Raw genomic sequence first — 20,790 nt, forward strand, 5'->3', positions numbered from 1 at the left:
ATTATTGAATATTTAAAAATTAGCTAATATTTATTTTTATAAAATTTAATTTAAAAATCTAAACATATAAATATATTTTTAAATTCAATTTTATCAGGAATCAAATTAGTATATACAACCTAATAATTTAAAATTTAAGAAATTTGAATTAACCTATCCAAATAAAATATTTTAAGAATGATAGAAATTGAAATCAAAATAATTCAACTATCAAGAATTTAAAGTTTCTTAAATTTGTAAAATTCTTCATCCAAACACACTGTAAATGTAGTTTATAGAGAGGTATTTCAGAATTATATTTTATTTGTTAATTTTTTTAATTGAACAGAAATTTTCGAATTTAGTTATAACTATTTCATCCTATTTTCTTAATTTTTGTTTTTTTCTTTATAGGCTAATCATTATGATCAATCATTTTAATCGATAACAAATTGATAACTATTTTCCTTGCATTGTTGTCTTAATGGATATTGCAATCAATGACTTTCTATGTGCTAAAATTCTATTGTATATACAAAAAAAATAGATTGTTTGTGTTATTTTTTTAATTATAATTTCCAACCTTCAACTTCAAGATTATTTATTAAAAATGAATTTGTGTTTGTGGTGTTGTAATACAGATAAAACAAATATTTGTTATTATAATATTTCACTTTGTTAATTTATATTTATATATTATTAAAAAAATAATGAACAAATAAAATGTGTTTGATATAGGTTGAGGGTTTATAACTTGTGAAATTATAAACATTAGATTTAAAAACTTTAACGTAACTTATTACTCATGCAAAAGTTAAAAATTTAAATTTGTTTTTAGTCTTGAAAAATGAGCAAAATTTTATTTTAATCCATAGAAATTCTTTCTTTTAGTCTTTTGAGGGAATGTTGATTTTGGTCCTTATAAATTATTTTTCTTTCATTTTCACTATTTTTTATCCCTAATAATCATTTAAGATATATGTTTGTTTGTCTTTATAAATTATTTTTCTTTAAGGATTTATAAAAGTTTAGAGGTGTTACACACATAAGGTATCACATGAACAATTATGGGTATCAATTGAGATAGTCATATAAACTTCTAATGAACACATAAATAAGGACTAACACTAGTTCCAATTTTAGATAGATAAAACAAATTATAGGGATGAAAAATAAAACATGCTCATTTTGGAGAAAGTAAAACCATATTTAAGACAAAGTTAAAATTAATTATACATATTATTAAAAATAAATAAATCAACCTTTATACTCATATATTTTGTTTATCTCATGCATTGCACAAATCAACAACCTAATATGAATATTGTAGAAGAGTGTTAATAATTTTACAAAGCATGCTAACATGTTTTTTTTTTTTTTTTTGAAGAATTTTCAATTAATCATCGATGTTCACATATTTCTCAAATTGAATCAATGTTAATGATAAAAACAATTGAATCAACATTACGATTTTATTTTTCATTATCTCAAACTTTAATGATAACTAATTTTTAATTTATTAATATATGTTTCATGTTGGTAGTTGCACATTGCGTTTATATTTTTTTATTATTAATAGAGAGATTACAATAATGATGACGAGGATGAAATTCAAGTTCTCATGCTTTTAGTGCCAACATTCAATTATTAAGTTGACCCAAGTGAGATTTTAATTATATCCTCCACGCTTATGAGAGGGAAGGTGGCTCCACGAATCCATCCCAAAGAGTTATGTTACGGATTAAAGAATTTGTGTAGAATAGTTAGTTGATTGATGTAGGCTTCCAAGGCTACCCTTTCACATGGCATAGAGGTAACCTTCGAGTGAGGCTTCATATAATGCTTATTGATATAAATTGGAGGATCATATTTCAGGAGGCTTTAGTTCACCATTTGGACCCTTTAAAATCTTATCATTATCCACTTTGGGTGAAGTTGGTTAGTAACATTGTTCGTAGAAAAATTTCTCTACTTCATAGGTTGAATGAAATCTCGAGTAGAAACTAGTAGAAAATCAGTCTTTTACATCAATGTTTTCTCATCGGTCATAAAAATATCCAACGTAAAAAATATGCGATAGTATTTTTGAAATTAATATAAACTTTTTTATGTCGGACTAAAGGGGGTCCAACATAAAAATTAAAATCTACATCAGATATGGAGTACAGTCTCACGTAGATTTCAATTTTTACGTCGAACCCCTTTTGGCCCGACGTAAAAGAGATGTTTTTACTTTTATTCCCCCTCAGCACCTTTGTCTTCTTCAAGCACGCAAGTATTTTTACATTGTTTTCCTCTCCAGTGATTTTCGACGACAGTGATATGAGACTTTTAGGTGTTTTTCGGTCAAGGTGAGCAACGTGATAGCGGCGGTGAGACCCATTTTTGATTCTAAACCTATCTCTCCGATTGGGTTGAAGCATTTAGGTGTTTTCACGAATTGAGGTTAGTGCTTTCATGCATGTGTTGATCTTTCTATGTAAAAAAGTTGTTTTATTCTTGCGCAAGTGTTTTGACACTGTTTTTCTCTCTAGCAGTTTCCAGCAACAACAATGCGAGACCTTTGGGCGTTTTCCGTTCACGGTGCGCGGCGACAAGACCTATTTTTTATTCTAGACCTATCTCTCCGATTGGATTGAAGCATTTGGGTATTTTTAGAACGTGTTCACGGATTGAGGTTATTTTTTTTATTTGTTTGTCAACCATTTTACATCGGACGTGAAGGATGCCCGACGTAATTTTACGTTGGCTAAAACACCTGACGTAAATTTACGTCTCCTGCATTGACGTCAAACTTTTTTTCGATGCAAAAAGTCCAAAATAACATACGTAAAATGTCTCTTTTGTATTAGTGAGAATTCATCACCATGATACCCCTTCCTTAGAGATTAGAATGACAACACTTGGAGAGAGCATAAGTAGACCCTTATTCAGGAAGAATTTATGTGATTTCAGAAATTTATAGTTGAATCATTAGCCTTTGAAGATAGGAATACCAAATAATTTCATGGTACAACTATCATTCGAAGAAAGAAGAACACCTACAAGACCCTACAAAGAGAGGATGGGGTATGGGAAACTAACTCTAGTTGGTTGAAAAATATGGTTATTAATTTCTATAAACAATTGTTCAGTGTTGACGTGGAGTATGTTCTATTTCATCTTTGTGGATCCTATTAAAGCAGCTAAAATTTCTTATGTCAATAATATTTTATGATGTGAACTTTTATCTAAAATTTATGTTGTAGTTGGTGTGTTTGTCAGTCTATTCTAGTGTAAGACCCATACCTTTTGGAGTGTGTTCAGCTATATAATGATGTTGGACAAGTTACCTATACTTGTTAGGTAGTTGAAAATGTGTTGCTATGTATTTATTTATGCGCTCTCTCTTTATATATATGTGTGTGTGTGTGTGTGTCAAAAACTCATCAGAAAATATATCAATGAAAACCCCTTCACATTTTTTATTCAAAAACACCTCTTATGCAACAAATGGTATCAAGAGCATTTTCTGATCATTGAGAGACCTGTGAGAGAAACCATAAAAAAAATAGAGAGAAGAACAAGAGAGACCCAATTGAGGAGAAAACCAAAAAACTCAACCTACTTCCTTAATACCCATTTTCCTAAATGGCTTCCAACAATATTTCAATACTATCACCTCCTGTATTTATAGGAAAGAACTATGAAATTTGGGCTGTGAAGATAAGAGCTCAATTGAGAGCCTATGATCTTTGGGAAGTGGTAGAAACAACCTCCTCCCTTGCCAGAAAATCCCACTGTTGCTCAAATGAAATTTCATAGTGAGCAAGTTGCCAAAAGAGCCAAGGCTCTTACCATCTTGCATTCAACTGTGGATGATGATATTTTTATGAGAATTTCAAATTTAGATATAGCAAAGGAAGTTTGGGAGAAGCTTCAAGAGGAGCTCTTTGGAAATAAAAGGACCAAGCAAATGCAAGTTCTTAACCTTAAAAAAGAGTTTGAAGCCTTGAAGATGAATGAGGCTGAAAACATAAAAGATTTCATGACCAAGTTGATTAAAGTTGTAAACTAAATCAAATTATTGGGAGAAAAACTTTCAAACAACAGAATTGTTGAAAAAGTCTTGATTGTCTTACCTGAAAGGTTTGAATCCAAGATTTCTTTACTTAAAGAGTCTAAGGATCTCTCCATGATAAGCTTGACAGAGCTCGTAAATGCTCTTCAAGCTCAAGAACAAAGAAGGCTTCTTAGACAAGAGGAAGCACAATGTTGGTACATGACATGTTGGCATCATCTATTTGCTAACATTGCTTTATTTCTTTCCCAAAGAACCATGTGGCACTAGGGGTTGATTTACCAAAACAACTAACATTTTGATAGGCCCCACAATTTTGAACCCAAACGTTTAACAAAGAAATCCATCCCGATGAATGATTTTAAATTTGGTTAAAATATTTTTTTAATCTTTATAATTTCACTTGCTTGGCCTTTTAGTAATTATAATTTAAAATATATCTTTTTATTTTTTATACTTATCTTTTTTAATCATATTTAGTCTTTATAATTTAAAATAAATCTTTTACTTTTAGTTTTTTAATCCTTTTAGATTTTATCTTTCATTTTTTTTTAACATCGTCACTTTGATATTGATGTGAGAGATATTAATTCAATTTTATATGTTTGATGTCAAATTTATTTTGCTAAAATTATTCTAAATTAGGTTTCCAAATATTTCATGCTTATCTTTTACTCTCACATGCAACATTCACTGTTGAGATACCATTTTCTCATCCTCAAAATTGAAGATTTCTACCATAACAATACAAAATAGACAATGTTATTAAAAAAAAATAACAATGAAGACTAAGAATTTTAAAATTGCTAGTATATAAACTAAAAAATATATATTAAACTATAAGCACTAAAAAATGATTGAAATGTAAGTATGAAGATTAAAAAAATCTATTTTGAACTATAGAAAGTAAAAGGTAAAATAAATAAAACAATGAAGACTAAAAAAATATTTTAACATTTAAATTTTAGATTTGCCTTTTTTGTCTCCACAACTATTTCTTTTCATATATATATAATTAGGAGTATAAACCCCTCAAAGACAAATCGAACCCTGACTCTTCATTAAAAAGCATAAATGTTGAATTAATTGTACTAACAACTTCTAATTCACAACGGCTATTTTGATGTGCTGTACTAGCCATTTTACTTGTTTGTATTTAATGAGTCTTAGCCCATGGAAATGAATCATGAAATGAAGTATTTTCTTTTAACTATATCTTGTTATTAGTCGTAGATACGTCAGCTTAAATTTTAGGTAGCTATCACATTTGATTTCAACTTGTACAGTTTTACAAGCAATGTTGGAGGTTCCTGAACAAGATTCAAGAAGAGATAAGTGGCATAAACTTCAATGTGATAAGGGGCAAACAACCCCACATATTAATACAAGACTGTTGCTGTATGAAGGAAGATTGCTAGAAGCTGAGATTTTTCATAGGTGTGAGTGGAACACATTCGGCTGCACCACCTTAGAGTAATATACTAATTTGGAACACATATCAACCGTCACATCACAGACCACGTTCAAAACATTCAACGATCTTAAGATTCAGAAAGTCTCAAACATTCAGAAATTGTATAGCTTGATATCTTAAGATTAATAATCAACAATTCGAATTAGCATTCTCATTACATATTAGAAAAGAGAGAGATGAAAGCTTTGATCCTATCATCATCCATCAGCCTCAAAGCATGCATGCAATTTTACAAATCTGTCTTGAGAAGCCACAAATAAAAGATTCAAAAGACCAATAGTAGCCAGCACAGGAGGTCATTCTCAGTCTACAATAGATAAGCCAATTCCTGCCTCTATGGTACATTTCTTGGCAAATTCATATCAATGCCAATACAGAGTAAATAAGTAATTTTATATTGATAAAATATTGACACGAATATAAAAATAAACACCTTTGATTTGGCATGGAAGCCAAGATTGATAATATTGACTTCACAAAATGTTATCATGTAGCATATACTAAATTGAATATCACCATTGTACATTAATGATAAAATTGTATTGTAACTCTCTGGTTCATATCAATGCCGTCATCAGGTATCAACTGATTGTGTCCCAATTTAAAATTTGTCCTCTCATATCATGCTAGCAATGCAGTAAAATCACCATTAAGGCTAAGCTAGAAAGCCAATGAAGAACTGGAGAAATAAGTTTCAAACAATAAACCATGGAATAATCATAAATCATAATATAATGATGAAACAGCAATTTCATCATTCTGGTTTAATATACCAGGACAGAATAATTCATTAATAATATAATATAAGAGGAGCAACAAGAAAATAGTAGAAGTATAAGAAAATATTTCACAACCTATAGGACCTTCTTCTTGAGCTTGCTCGCTATCACAAGGGAGTGAAAACAGAGACTTTGTAAACAGCCACGGCAGATCTATATGGACCATTAGAATCCAGATCTGCAATCTGTTCCAACAGTATCATCACTTTTGCAGATTATATTTACACACGACAATAGTCTTAGTCCAAAATTCCACACACACTTTGCTTCAAATGTGTATGTAAGTCATGGCTTTCTCTTATATTTTATACAAAATGGTTGTTCTTGTTATCCCCCATAGCCCATAGATTGAACAATTCTCAAGGTACCCTCACTTGTGAATGGATTTCACAGGTAGAAACTTCAATGACAAGATAAAAGTAAAACCTTATACACAAACCTAGGATTCAAAAATCGTAGGGCAGAGAGGCAAAGTATTAAAATACAATAATAAAGTGTATAGTACATTAATACTAAATAGGATTAAGCTACATAAATGATCAAATTAATAAATTATATAATTTCATAAAAACATAATTCCTAAAATGAAAATATTTCAAAAAGAAATTATTTTTTAAATCATTTGAGTCATGATAAAACATTTACATTATGGAGTCAATGAAGTAAAAATTACATTTGATTTCAAACTTCCTTACTTGTTTCTTGACTCCAGAGCCTTTAAGAGTTTAAATAAGTTTATCTAGTAAAAAAGCTTGTAATAGAGTTAACCCTTTTATCTACTTGGGATCATAAACTGTTAGTTAACTCGCAATTGTATCTGATTCATATCAATGGTGTTATCAGGTATCAGCTGATTGTGCCAATTTAAAATTCGGATTCACATCAAGCAATGCAACAAAATCACTATTAAGGCTAAGGTAAAAAAAATAAATTAATTAAAAATTTTAAAAAAATAAAAATAAAAATAAAAAATAGTTAAAAAGGGGAGATATAAATTGCTAACAACAACACGGTCAGAAATAGATCCTCTAACTTTATGAAAGGAAAATTATGGTAACTTATTATATTTAAATCGTTAGATTAATAATAATAAATCAGATTGTGACATATATACATTTAAGTCAAAATATATATTACACACGTGTCATAATCTAATTTATTATTAAAAATCTAACGATTTAAATGCATTAAGTTAGTATAACTTTTATATATCAAAATTAGAGAATCTAAATCCGACACAGTTACATGGAATAATCATAAAACATGATATAATGATAAAACACCAATTTTATCATTCTGTCTGTTACTTTTGATTGCTTTATATCAAGACAAAAAAAAAATCATTATTCTTAATATAAGATGAGCAACAAGAAAATAGCAAAAGTATCAAAAATAATATCAAAACCTTATGGACAAGAGAGTGAAAACAGAAACTTTGTACACAGCCCCCTCAGATCTATATGGACCATTAAAATAGGATCCATGATCTAGCAGTTGTCCCTTGTAAATCCAGATCTGCGATCTGTTCCAACAATCTAACCACTTTGTTTCAAAATGTGTGAGTAAGTCATGGCTTTCTCTCATATTTCTACAAAATGGTTGTTCATGTTCTCCCCCACAGCCCATAACCCCATAGATTAAGCAATTTTCAAGGTACCCTCACTTGTGAATGGATTCCACAGATAAAAACTTCAAAACAGGACAAAAGTTAAAAATAAAAAAATAAAAAACTAGGATACGAAAATCATGAGATTTGGAGGCAGAAAGTTAAAGTCTATGGATCTGAATTCAGGAACAGAAGGGGATATCAAGAACAAGCCCTTCCATCAGATATGAGAGAAAACCATAACTTTCACACACATAAGAAACGAACAACAGACTCCACCTGCAACCAACCTCAACAGAACTTCAATCATCAGTTCCCACAAGGCGCCGTTTTCATTTTAGGGCATTTGATAATGCATCGTACATAACTAAGATATATATATATATATAGAGGAGACATAAGACTAGGTCAAAATTATAACATCTCTTGTTACAGTTATTCTTTTACAAAACTAACACTGTAAAAAAAAAAAATTACCCTTTCATTTCACACTCTTGTAGTAAATAAACTCTTTCATTTAAATTCCAACCATGCATCTGATTGAAAATCTCTCTCCAATTGCAACCTAAGCTCCCATCACCAAAATTCAATTTTCATCTTTCCTAAACCTAAACAAGCTTCCTTTATCTCCGTCCGTCATCTCAAACAAGCTTCCTATATACTTTACAATTTTTTATGGTTTATCTCACTATGATAATCTCGTACATTTGATATTTGTTGTGTACGTGCTGACTTCTGAGTACCTTGGTTCCGCAGCTTTCCACCGAACAAGAGAGTTGTGCATTTTGGGTGTGTTGAGTGATCCACATGTAATGCCTAATGATAATTCCATTAGACTATCTTCATACTTTACCTCGGAAGGGAAGAGTTATATATACACTAGTACCTAATTATCCATGAATTATTAGTTTTATCTATTTAATATATTAATAAAAAAAAAATAATGTACGAGACTAAAGAAAAACAATTTATATAATTAGTAAAATATTTTTTTTTTCAACTCATCCTCGTTGAACCATTACATGTAGCATCATTATCGTGGTTGCATGCACAGCGTTGTTATCATGATCGCATGCGCAGCATTGTCATTGTGACCACACACAGTCAGTGGCGGAACTTGAAAAAAAATTTTAGGAGTACCAGATTATTTTCATATATATATAAAATTATAAATTAATTTTTTTATTAGTTAAAAAAATAATAGAATTTCTCTTTTTTTAACTTAATTTTTTTAGTTTTATTATAATTAATGATATAATAATATATAAATATAATATTAATATATATATATATATATAAAAGAAATTTAGAAAAGTTTGGGGGAGCCGTGGCTCCCCCCTGTCCCTATGAAGATCCGCCACTGCACACAGTGTCATAGTGATCATACAAGCAGTATTGTCACTATGGTCGCATGCACAATGTCGTCACTGCAATTGCATGCGCAATATCACTGTAATCGCACAAGTAGTGTCGTCATCGTGACCATACATGCAACGTTGTCACTATCATTGATCGCACGCGTAGTATCGTCGTGACTCCTCAAATATTTTATATATATATTTTTTCAATTATAAACCTCTTATTCTCGGTCATTTGAGTGTCTCATCCATGAGACACTTACTTTAATACTTCATATTAGAAAGCATCTATGTTTTTATTATTTTATAGTACAAATTACAATCACTACCTTAGGACACCTTCATGTGTCATCTTTCGCATATATAGAAAACAATAAATTACTCTATAATAATTATGGTTGTAAAAGGCTGAAATTAGATTATCGATTTTTTTTTATTAATTAGGTGATAATAATACATTTTTAATAGAAATGACAAAATTGATCAATCAAATCTATTTAAACTCGACTCACCATTTATACACTAAAAATGGGTCAGATCGAGTCAAGTCAACCCATCAAACAAAAATGAGTTAGACACCTTAGTCCACCCTCCCTAAGGGCAAGTTGACAGCCAACCCAAAAAAAAATAATAACAAAAAATTAAATAAAAAATTAAAAAATTAAAAACAAAAAACAAAAAGGAAAAAAGTTACAAACTTATTATGAGTTACTCGCGTAACATATTTTTTTCTCAATATCTAAAAGATCTATATAAATCATAAATTAGTGTACCTAAATAATAATAAAAACTCAAATTATAATTGATTTGACTTGTTGTATAACAAATCTTAAATTTTTTGTATAACAAAATTAGAGCTGTCAAAGTGGGCTCCAGCTCGTGGGTCAACCCGGCCCACCTTGAAAATGGGCCGGGCCGGGCCAAAAAAATGAAAAAAATTATGATGGGTCAAAAAATGTGACCCGGCCCACTTTCGACCCGGCCTACCCGGGTTGAACCCGTGGTGGGCCGGGCGGCCCACCTGACCCACTTACCAACCCATCCCCTAAACCCACTAACAATCCACTAACAACTCACTTAACTATTTATTATTATATATGCATTATTTTAATAAGATATCATTTTTTTATAGATAAAGATAAAATCAATGTTAAACAATATGAAATTACTATAAATTTATCTATCCAAACCTCTAATAAAATTTAATATTGATGAATAATCACTCTCATGAAAGATTTTTTATTTTTTGTTTTAATTTTTAAAGTTGCACACTTATTAATTTAATTTTAATGTTGTATCCATGATACTTAGTTTAATAATTTTTACTTTAGATTAAATATTATTTTATATTGAAATTTATTTTAAATTATAATTTTTTTTTAAATCAGGTGGGTTGGTGGGCGGCCCGTTTAGCCCACCAACCCGTGGTGGGCCGGGCCGGGCTAGAAAAATTTGCATAATATATTTTGTGGACCGGGCTGGGTTGGCCCACTTAAAAAGTGGGTTGAGGTAGGCCGGGCCAAACGGGCCGGGCTGGCCCGTTTTGACAGCTCTAAACAAAATAGATATGTAATTATAATAATATTCAAGACTCTTCTAATAGATTTATTACACAACAAATCTCAAATTACATATGGTAAAAAAAATCAAATGCACAACAAATCACAAATTATAAATCAAATCTGAAGTGACTTAATTAAATTTACATTAAAAATAATAAATAAAATTAAAAATAAAATAGGCAGGTCAACGACAACTTACCTCGACCTATCATTTGGCCTTGTTGGGCCAAGCAAGCTAGCAGGCTAGAATAACTAATTCAACCCGCAAATTTTTAACAGGCCTGTGGGGCATAGCCCATTTTGTCACCCCTAATTGATAGATGACAATGTCTCTCTATAATATTTAGTAATATATTTGACATGATATTTAAATATTATTGTCAATTAAGTGAGAATCTACGAGCTCACACAAATTGAGTAAAGACTCGAAGTAAATCTTAGATTAAATAGGATTTAATTTAATAGTTAATGAATTAAATAAGATTTAATTAATTGATAGTATATTTAATTAAATTGGACAAAAAAAAATGGGCTTGTATTGTAAAAATTCAATAAGGATGCAAATTAGGTTTAATAAACTAACCTAACTTGTGAATAACTTGAAAAATAATGTTTTGAGTCGTCTCACAAAACTACTCTTGTCCTCTGTGGTTAGCCCCAAACTCCACTCCAATGTAGCTTGTGTGGATTGAGTAGTGGCACCATGTTTTTTGTGCTTGGTGATCAAAGAATTGTTGCTCCTTCACCTGAACAAAGATTTTCAATGAAAATTCTTGAACCAAACTCCAAAGCTAAGAATCCTAAACCCTTAATGTAGTTCTTGGTAGTGTGTGATATGTGGAAAAAGGGGGACTCATGAGATCTTTTAATGAAAATTGTTTTTTGAAAATTTATCCAATGAAACCCCAAAAAATGAACTTAAGGTCATTTATAAAACTAAATAAATGAAGTAATTAGAAAAGATTATTATAATATTAAGAGGTAAAATTGTCTACTAAAAATTGGAGACTAAAACTATATATCTCATTTATATATTGTTATAATTAAGAAAATAGATTAAAATGAAGTAATTTAAAAAGATAAATGTAGATGGAAGTAGATGTTTAAAAACAAGTTAATTTTCAATGATGTGAAAAATATTCTTTCACTTATATTGACAAGTATTATCTTAAATCTCACAATTAAAAGAAAGAAAATAATCTTCTTTTTTCATATTTATCAAGTAAATTAAAGTGTTAGACATATTTTGTGAAAGTCTCCTTATCTTTATGAAGAAAAGTATGTTTTATTTATTGATATAGTAAGAAATTTTCATTTATAAGTTTCTACTAGTTTTCAATCATCAATAATTATGTAAAAATACAAATTATAGTAATAATCATCATAAATTTCTTAATTGAGTAGATTAATTCTTATCAATGGATGTTAAATTTAAAAAATAAGATAAAATAATTTATTACTTCTTTAGAAACTAGATATTTTGTTATTCATGGTCAAGTCTCTTTGACTTGGTCACACCTTAAGGTTGAGATAGTTTTTTAAATTTTTTTTTTCTTTACTTGTATGTTTTTACTCTCGAAATCATTTGTTATAAAAAAAAACAAGTGTGAAATGCTTAATTAAAAATAACTTATTTTAAAAATCTTACCATGAACAGAGAACATCACATACATGTCATCATTATAAACAAAATTTAATTAAAACATAATGGATTACAAAATGGTTTGATACTTCAAATGTTATTACAAAATGTAATAAAACATTTATAATTTAAAATAATAAATCATTTATATTAAGGTTTATGAGTGGTATCCCTGATACACAACTATCAGAGCATGACTCTCAAAAAAATACTTAAGAGACATATGCCTTCTTTAGTATATCATCATTATCATTTATATTAGTTTCACATACAAATGATGATTAACCCAAACACAAATAAAAGCAAATAAGGAAGTGAGATACATCTCATATCATACTCAAGATATAACATGTGTTATGAATAGAATATGCACAAAATTATAACATCCAAGCATATTAAGATCAATTATAAAGATCAATTGCAAGCACATATGATAAAATGCAATGTATTGTAATCATCTATTTCATCTGCATATAATACCATTCAAAACATTACAAAAGTGGACAAGGAGTAAATGTTCCACATATCTCTCAAACCTAGAATAATGTCAGTTTACCACACCTTCATTGACTAATCAGGGCCACTCAATTACAGTGGTACACTTTGGCTCATATGGAATCAATATGGACCTTTGAAGCTTCGTCATTAGATGTAATCTCTCCCAAGGTTAGGGTCAACAACCCTTTATGACCTTCACTAGTCAAATTCACAAAATATTTCTTAAAAAATCAATCCATAATGCACCGTCACAACACAAATGTCCATGATTTCACAAATTCTCATAGAGAAGTGACTGCCTTATTCTTAGGATTCTATTAGCCTCAAATCCATTTCTTTATGTTCAATTATGGTTTATGGCTTAAAACCTTTGAATCCATCCATTTCCTATCTTATTAATCCCTTTACTATATTTGATTTATGCTTAATTCAATTAGTCTCCATCTCAAGAACCCTATAACCATCAAAACCCAATCCAATACAAGAATTTAATTAGCCATGGGTGATAAATAATTCACATATCAAGACAAAAGAGTTTAACAAATCATTGATTAAATCAAACAATTCACACTTAAACAATCATCCATCATAGCATCACTTATGAACCCTAATTATCATGAAGTCAAAATATTCACAATAAACAACATAAAATTCAAACAATCAAGGCGTTTCAGGGTGTTCATAACTCATCCAAAAAATTAATCACACACTTATATATATCAAGATCAAACATAATCATTGTTTCTCGAACTAACCCTTTTACCTACAATTTGTGCTATGTTTATGAGTGAGACAACGTAGTCCCTCTTACTTGAAAAGAACCTCCACAAGCAAGTGTGCCAGCAATAAGCGAGATAGAAACCTCTTGATGATTCCTCTATAGAATCATGGCGCTTTGGGATATTAGGGTTTCAAGGCAGAAAACATAAATAAAGTGAATTAGGTTTAACCTAAGATACTCATTTTATAAAAAGGCGTATTGGGCCTGTGAGAGAAAAGATCCATAGCTTTTAAAATAGATTTATTTTCATAAAAAAAAATATTTTCTAATAAGCCTTTAAATATAAATTCCATTTAACATAAAATATTTTCCAAAAAAAATGTTTTATTCAATTAAAACTTTATATAATTACTAGTGCTAGCCTATATACACGTGCTAAATGATTATTATATATAACTAAAATTTATAATAAATTATACATACAAATAAGTATTTTAAATATATAAATTATATTTAAAATTTATGATAAATAGTTTATACTATGGCATATTTTAATTATGGATAACTTATTTCGAGTATTAAAATTTAATTCATAAATACATGAATATGGTAAAAAAAACAATTAAATTAGATAAAAAGTTAAAAGAATCCTTAAAACCTCTTTCCTCAAAGAATAAAGCATAAAAACACTCTCATTAAAGGGAAACCTCTAAAAATTCTTTTGCAAAAAATAGTTATTTATGTTTAATATATATAGATGAATTTATTAATAAAAAATTGGGGTGTTATAATAATATTTTTCTTTCAAAAGAATTTAGCAAGTCTATCTCCTATATCATTCCTTTTCTTTCTCTTTTTTCAGTTCCTAAGTTTATATAAGAAAAGGAAGGTTGCTAGTTATGTTGCTCAAATTAAGAGGAATGTAGCTTAGAGTGTAAGAGAGTTAGTTATTGATATCCTAGGTGTGATGGAAAGTTTTAGCATAAGAAAATATCTTGGGGTTTCATCAATGATGGGTCGAAGTAAGAAGACAATCTATGTTTATCTAAAGGACTGAGTTTGGCACCACATCCATCCTAGAGAGGAAAATGGATGTCGAAGGTGAGGAAGTAGGTGATAATCAAGTCAATTTTGAGAGCCATCTTGACATACTATATGATTGTGTACCTCCTGCCAATGACACTACCTGATGAAATTCAGCCCATGTTGAATTCCTTTTAACAAGGGTACTAAACATAATAGTAAGAGTATAAATTGGTTAATGTGGGACAAATTCATAGTAAATAAGGACAACAAGGGGTTGGGATTTCATGATATCCATAAATTTAATATCGTAGTGTTGGGGAAACAAGGTTGGAGGTTGATCTCCAACCCATATGCTCTAGTCTCTGGAATCTACAAGCTAAATACTACTCGAGAGGATTTGTTGAGGGCTTGCCTAGGCCACAATCCAAGCTATCCATGAAGGAGCATCTAGAGTTCCCAAACAATGGTTAAGGAGGGTTATCTAATGGTGCATGGGAAATAGAGAGAATATCAAGGCATGGAAAGAGTTGTGGTTTTGAAAGAAGGATGGCATTTTCATTCAAATTGAACCTAGGGGAACACTACAAGAAAATTGCGAATTAGAGAGGGAAAGATCCTTCGCAAATCCCTCGCTAAACAAAATGGCGAGGGAGTAGCGAGGGATTTGCGAAGGACTATTCCCTCGCTAAATTCAAGTCGCTAATTGGCGACGGATGCATATCCCTCGCAATTCCCTCGCTACATTCCTTCGCTTTTCCCTCTCAACCAGCTTCACTAGTCCGTTGCAAATTTGTGTCGCTAATTCATCGCTATTGGCTCGCAAATGTAGAACCCAAATTCCCCCGCTAATTGCATTTAATATTTCCTCGCTAACACGTCGCAAAACCTTCGCAAGATATCCTTCGCTACTTTGTCGCTACTCCATCGCAAAATATTGTTTAATTATTTCCTCGTTAATCTGTCGCCCCTCTATTGCAATTATCCCTCGTGATATTGTCGCTAATTTCTCGTAACTCTGTCGCAATATATCAATTAAGATTCTTCGCAAATCCTTCGCTAATCCCTCGCAAATATGTCCGTCGTAAATCCCTCGCTAACCCCTCGCAAGTGTGTCCTTCACAAATCCTTCGCTAATCCCACGCAAATCCATCAAAGCATATTGATTGAGTTCCCTCGCGAATACCACGCTAATCCCTCGCGAAACCTTCACAACATATCTTTTGAGTTTCCTCGCGAATCCCTCGCTAATATCTCGCGAAACCTTCCCAATTTATCTATATATATACATTATTCTCTCATGAATCCCTATAGATATGCCACTTAAATTAATATTTCAAATAAATCTAAATCAACTACATAATTTTTTTTCAATTGGACATGATTTAAAATAAAAGTTGCATGTAACAATATCTCTTACAAAACCAAATTGTTAAATGTCTTACAAAATCTAACTTGTGCATACTATCTTAAAGAAACCCAAACTAATCAATTTCTTACAAAAAGAAAAGCCAAATAATGAAGAGATGTTTGTTGTTTTGATGGAGCAAAGAGATATGGAGGCTATTTTAAGGATACCACCGACAAATTAACATTTAGGAGCAAAATGTTAAATATGGGGAGTAATAGTGAAGTCTACACAATGAGATCAACATACTTCATATGCATGGGAATACTCTATAGATGAGATCTTGAATTATCAAGTGTAGACTAGATGGCAATTTGGAGAATGAAAATTCCTCATAAAGTGTAGCTCATGACTTGAAGAATGTGTAGGAAATGTCTACCTACCAATGTACAACTCAAATGTGAGGTATCTCTTGCTTGGGAGTCTATAGTTTTTGTAAAGACAATCTAGGAAATTGTTAGCATGTGTTCTTTGGATGAGCAAGCACTATCATAACTTAAGTATGTTTTTGCTTCATCGGGAATAAATTGTATTTATTTAAATTATTAAAAAATTATTAATCATAAAGTTCACTAACACGAATAGAATATAAGATTTTTGTGATTGTATTGTTACTTTAATTCTTTTTAAAACAGAATCAAATTAATATTCAAATTCAAAAATATAATTTTTATAAAGAAGCTAAATTAAATTGGAAATCATCAATCCAATAATCCAATAATATTAATAATAAATGTTATTAAAAAGGTATAATAATATATTGTTTATATTAATTAAAATTCTTAAATCTTTTTTATTAATTTAGAAGTTCACTAACAAGAATAAAATATATGGTATCTACTAGAGAACTCTAGCTTGAGATAGCAACAAAAAAATGAAGTATGTGAGAAGGCTCTGCTAGAGTTTTGGTCAGAAACACTCCTTTTGAGGAAAATCCATTATTATGAAGTACAAAGAAAGTAAAAACGAAAGACCTTACAATAGTGGTGGATGAGAACATGGTTGCAATCCTTCACCAATGCTTGTTACAAAAGACATCTTATATGGATAGAGTTTTTATCTTCTTGAGAAAGGAGAGTATTTTCGAATTACAATAGTTTGATCTATGAGACGGAATTTCCAAAAGATAAGATCTATAAGGAGAATGATATGTTTGAAGTATAGACACCAGGTTTTGTTTGAGCTTTATCTACAAAAGTCAAGAGGCTTCTAAGATGAAAGAAGCAACTCCCTAAAGCCGAGGAGGACATAAAAGTAAGCCGAGACAAAACACAAAACATCTAGGAAGCTCTTCTACACCAAAAGGGGTTACAAACCTTCTCCTGAGTTGGGAATGACCGTTCTTAGGGGCAGAACGACCATTCCCACTTCACACTGTGCTTGGCCGGGAACGACCGTTCCAGATCACACAACCAAGTGCATTTTGCACACATGAAACAATCGTTTCGAGATTGGGGACAGTTGTTCCCCTTCCTAGGTGCCTATAAAAGCGTGCTATGGGCTCCATTTCTCACACACCTTATTATCTCTCCCCTTTTGACTCTTTTTAGAAGCACTCTAAGTAAAAAAACTCATTGAGAGCCTGATTAAGAGATCTCTAGTCCCTTTGGCAAAGATTTAAGAGTTTCTATAGTCTATAAATCCTTTTTGAGTGGTAGAGATGTTCTTGTAGAACGAGGAGGCTACCAAAAAGTACCCCCAAATGATTTTATGAGAAGATAATATTATAGCTTGCATCAGAGGTTTCAATCTTTTTTCCATATTTACTACTTTAATTGTATGTTTAGGAAAGTCATCATGTAGATAGGATAATCCGCAGTAGAATAGTAATAATGTAGAAATAAATAAGCCATGTATGTTTAATAAATAAATGGCTAAAAACTTAATTACATCGTTATAATGCTAGAATTGTTATAGGGTATTAAAATTGAACATCGTGGGATGCCTAACACCTTCCCCACACTTAATCGACCGTTGAACCTAACTCTGGCTGTGAAGGCCAAAGTTGAATTTGTGAAAACAATTTTCTTTCTTCGATGTTTTGTGTAAAATATCGGTAATGACTCTTTCAAACCATTTTCAAAACCATCAGTTGGAGGATTAGTCTGGTCTTTGAACAATCTGAAGCTAATGAGATTTTACAAACGGAGTTTCAAACCATTTGTTGGTTAACATCGAAATTTTTTCGGGTTTTGACATGAAGGAATATTGGAAAAGTTAGAGTTTTGTCCCTATATCCATGTTACTTAGGAGAGTTTGAAGAGTGGTGCATGCCATGAAGGGATTCTCTTGTTATTAATATCATAGGCAAACATGTTTTTTGGATGCTTAAGAATAAGATTCAACGTGAGTGAGCAAAGACAGGGTTGTTCACATTGTTGACAAGTATCAAGATTACTTTATTGTTCAATTTGCATCTAAAGAAGATTATAAGCATGCCTTATTTTAAGGTCCATGGATGATTGCAAACCACTATATAGTGGTTTAGAGATGAAGGCCTTTCTTCACCATTATTGCAACCAATACTTGTAAAATTGTAGCAAGGGTGCAAATCCTTAGACTTCCTATCAAACACTTAAACGATAGACTTCTTTAAAGGGTTAGGAGTAAATTAGGGACTATGCTCAATATTGGTAAAAATGTACTTTTGTTCAATCTTGTAGAAGGTTTGTTAGGATATGTTAGGAATTGATTTGGGAAAGTAGTTGGTCTCTCAAATTAATGTTCTTGGGCATATTCTAAAATTAAAGTATGAGGGACTTCATTCAATATGCTTCAAATATGGCAAATATGGTCACAACCAAGATAGTTGTATTGATCTAATGGTTGGTGATGAGTAGCAAAAACATCATGACATTCAAGTAAAAGCTTCTATAAAAGTTGATGGAGGTTTGGTGAGTGACATAATAGGCAAAGAAAACCTTGATTTTGAGGTACAAGTGGCAAAGATAGAACAAATGGGTCAATCAAGTTTGGATCTATATGGTTTGTATTGGCCATGGATGATTGGCAAGAAAGGGAAGAAATCTATAAAAATATCTTTTGATCCGAAACAGAAGGTGGGAAAATTGCATGATTCAAAAACCAATATAAGCTAGGATTTTAAGAATATCTTGTAAGACATTGGCCTCCCTAAGATGTTCATAAACCTGACTTGGGCTTGTATCTCTACACCTAAGATGTGTATGCTTTGTTATGCATAAAGTGCCTATTTCACATTATTGAGATAATTATTTCACAAAAATTATGGAATCCAAATAAACTATCTAGAAAAGGCCCTTATCTATCTCACTTGGCTTTTGTGGATGATCTCACCCTCTTTGCAAAAATGTCTATGGATTAAGTAGAGATTATGCAAACTTGTTTGGATCTATTTTGCAGTAGTTTCAAGCAAAAGATTAGTAGCTTTTAAGAATGTTGGATGGAATGTGAAGCAATAAATGAGTAATTCCTCTCTAGTTACCAAAAAAAACACAATTTAGGGAAGTACTTGAGGGTCCCTTTTCATCATCATAAGGTTAGTAAAGGAATGTATCATTCAATGCTTGATAAAGTGAGCCAATGATTGAGTAGCTGAAAGGCCAAAAGTCTATTGTTTGCTAGACGACTAAGAATGATGAATGGAATGTGAAGCAACAAATTAGTAATTCCTTTGGATACCAAAGAATAAACAATTTGGAGAAGTACTTGGGTGTCCCTATTCATCATCGTAAGGTGAGGAAAATGTATCATTCAATGCTTGATAAAGTGGGCTAATGACTAAGTAGTCAGAAGGCTAAAAATCTATCTTTTGTTGGATGGATTACTCTCACAAAAACTATTTTTGTAGCTCTTCCAATGTATAGTATGCAATCTACCTTCTTTCTAAGACAATTATGTGGTGAGATTGATCAGAGATGTAGATGTTTCCTATTATGGGGCATGATAACTTGCAAAGGAAAATACATATTTCTTGGTTGATGATATGTACACCTAAGGAGGAAGGAGGTCTTAGACTAAGAGGTGTTAGACAAATGAATAAATTATTCATGATGAAAAATTGTTTGCATATGTGTAACAATCCAAACAAGCTTTGGGTTAAGGTGGTGAAAGCTAAATATAATTGTGGTGAGAAAACTTTCCCATTTTTCAATAGAAAGTCAAATGCTTCAAATATTTGGTGAGGCATGTGCGATGCATGGGATTCTTTCAAATCCAATATTGTTTAATAGGTGGGGGATGGCAAATGTGTTAAATTTTGGTTGGACCAATGGCTTCCTTCAAGAAATACTATGAATTACTATGGAGGATTTTGTTGAGTTTGTTTGCCAATAAGAACTTATCTACAAAATAGAAGGGTTTAAAGTCAAGTGAATTGTCCTATATGTGGCAAAAACTTGGAGAATGCATGGCTCCTATTGTGGGGCATGATCAGGCCAATAAATGTTGGGAAGTAAGCCAATTAAGGAATCTTATTTATGCCAATATGGTCGAGGTAGAAAACTTAAAGGAGTCGATTTTCAATGTTATTTAGAAAAGTGGCAACAATCAAGCTTTAGAGCTTTCCATTATGCTTTGGAGCATGTGGATGAGTAGGAACCAACTCTTCTAGGATGGAAAAGTTTGAAACCCTACTAAGAATGTAGATAGAGCTATAAATAGTTTGAAGGCATGGAAAAAAGCTCAACATAAGAATGAAGA

General features: G+C 31.0%; 1 long non-coding RNA gene across 1 annotated transcript; it reads right to left on the reverse strand.

Annotated features, from left to right (window-relative positions):
- Positions 1-5,586: 5,586 nt before the first annotated feature.
- LOC145953119 (uncharacterized) lies at positions 5,587-8,959 on the reverse strand. Its single transcript, XR_014430671.1, has 2 exons — positions 8,189-8,959; positions 5,587-6,477 (listed from the first exon to the last, which is right to left on the reverse strand). It is a non-coding gene; the product is annotated as an uncharacterized LOC145953119 (long non-coding RNA).
- Positions 8,960-20,790: the final 11,831 nt, after the last annotated feature.

This window comes from Cajanus cajan, chromosome 11 (assembly GCF_000230855.2).
Source record: "Cajanus cajan strain Asha chromosome 11, NIPB_CcT2T_4, whole genome shotgun sequence".
NCBI lineage: Eukaryota > Viridiplantae > Streptophyta > Magnoliopsida > Fabales > Fabaceae > Cajanus > Cajanus cajan.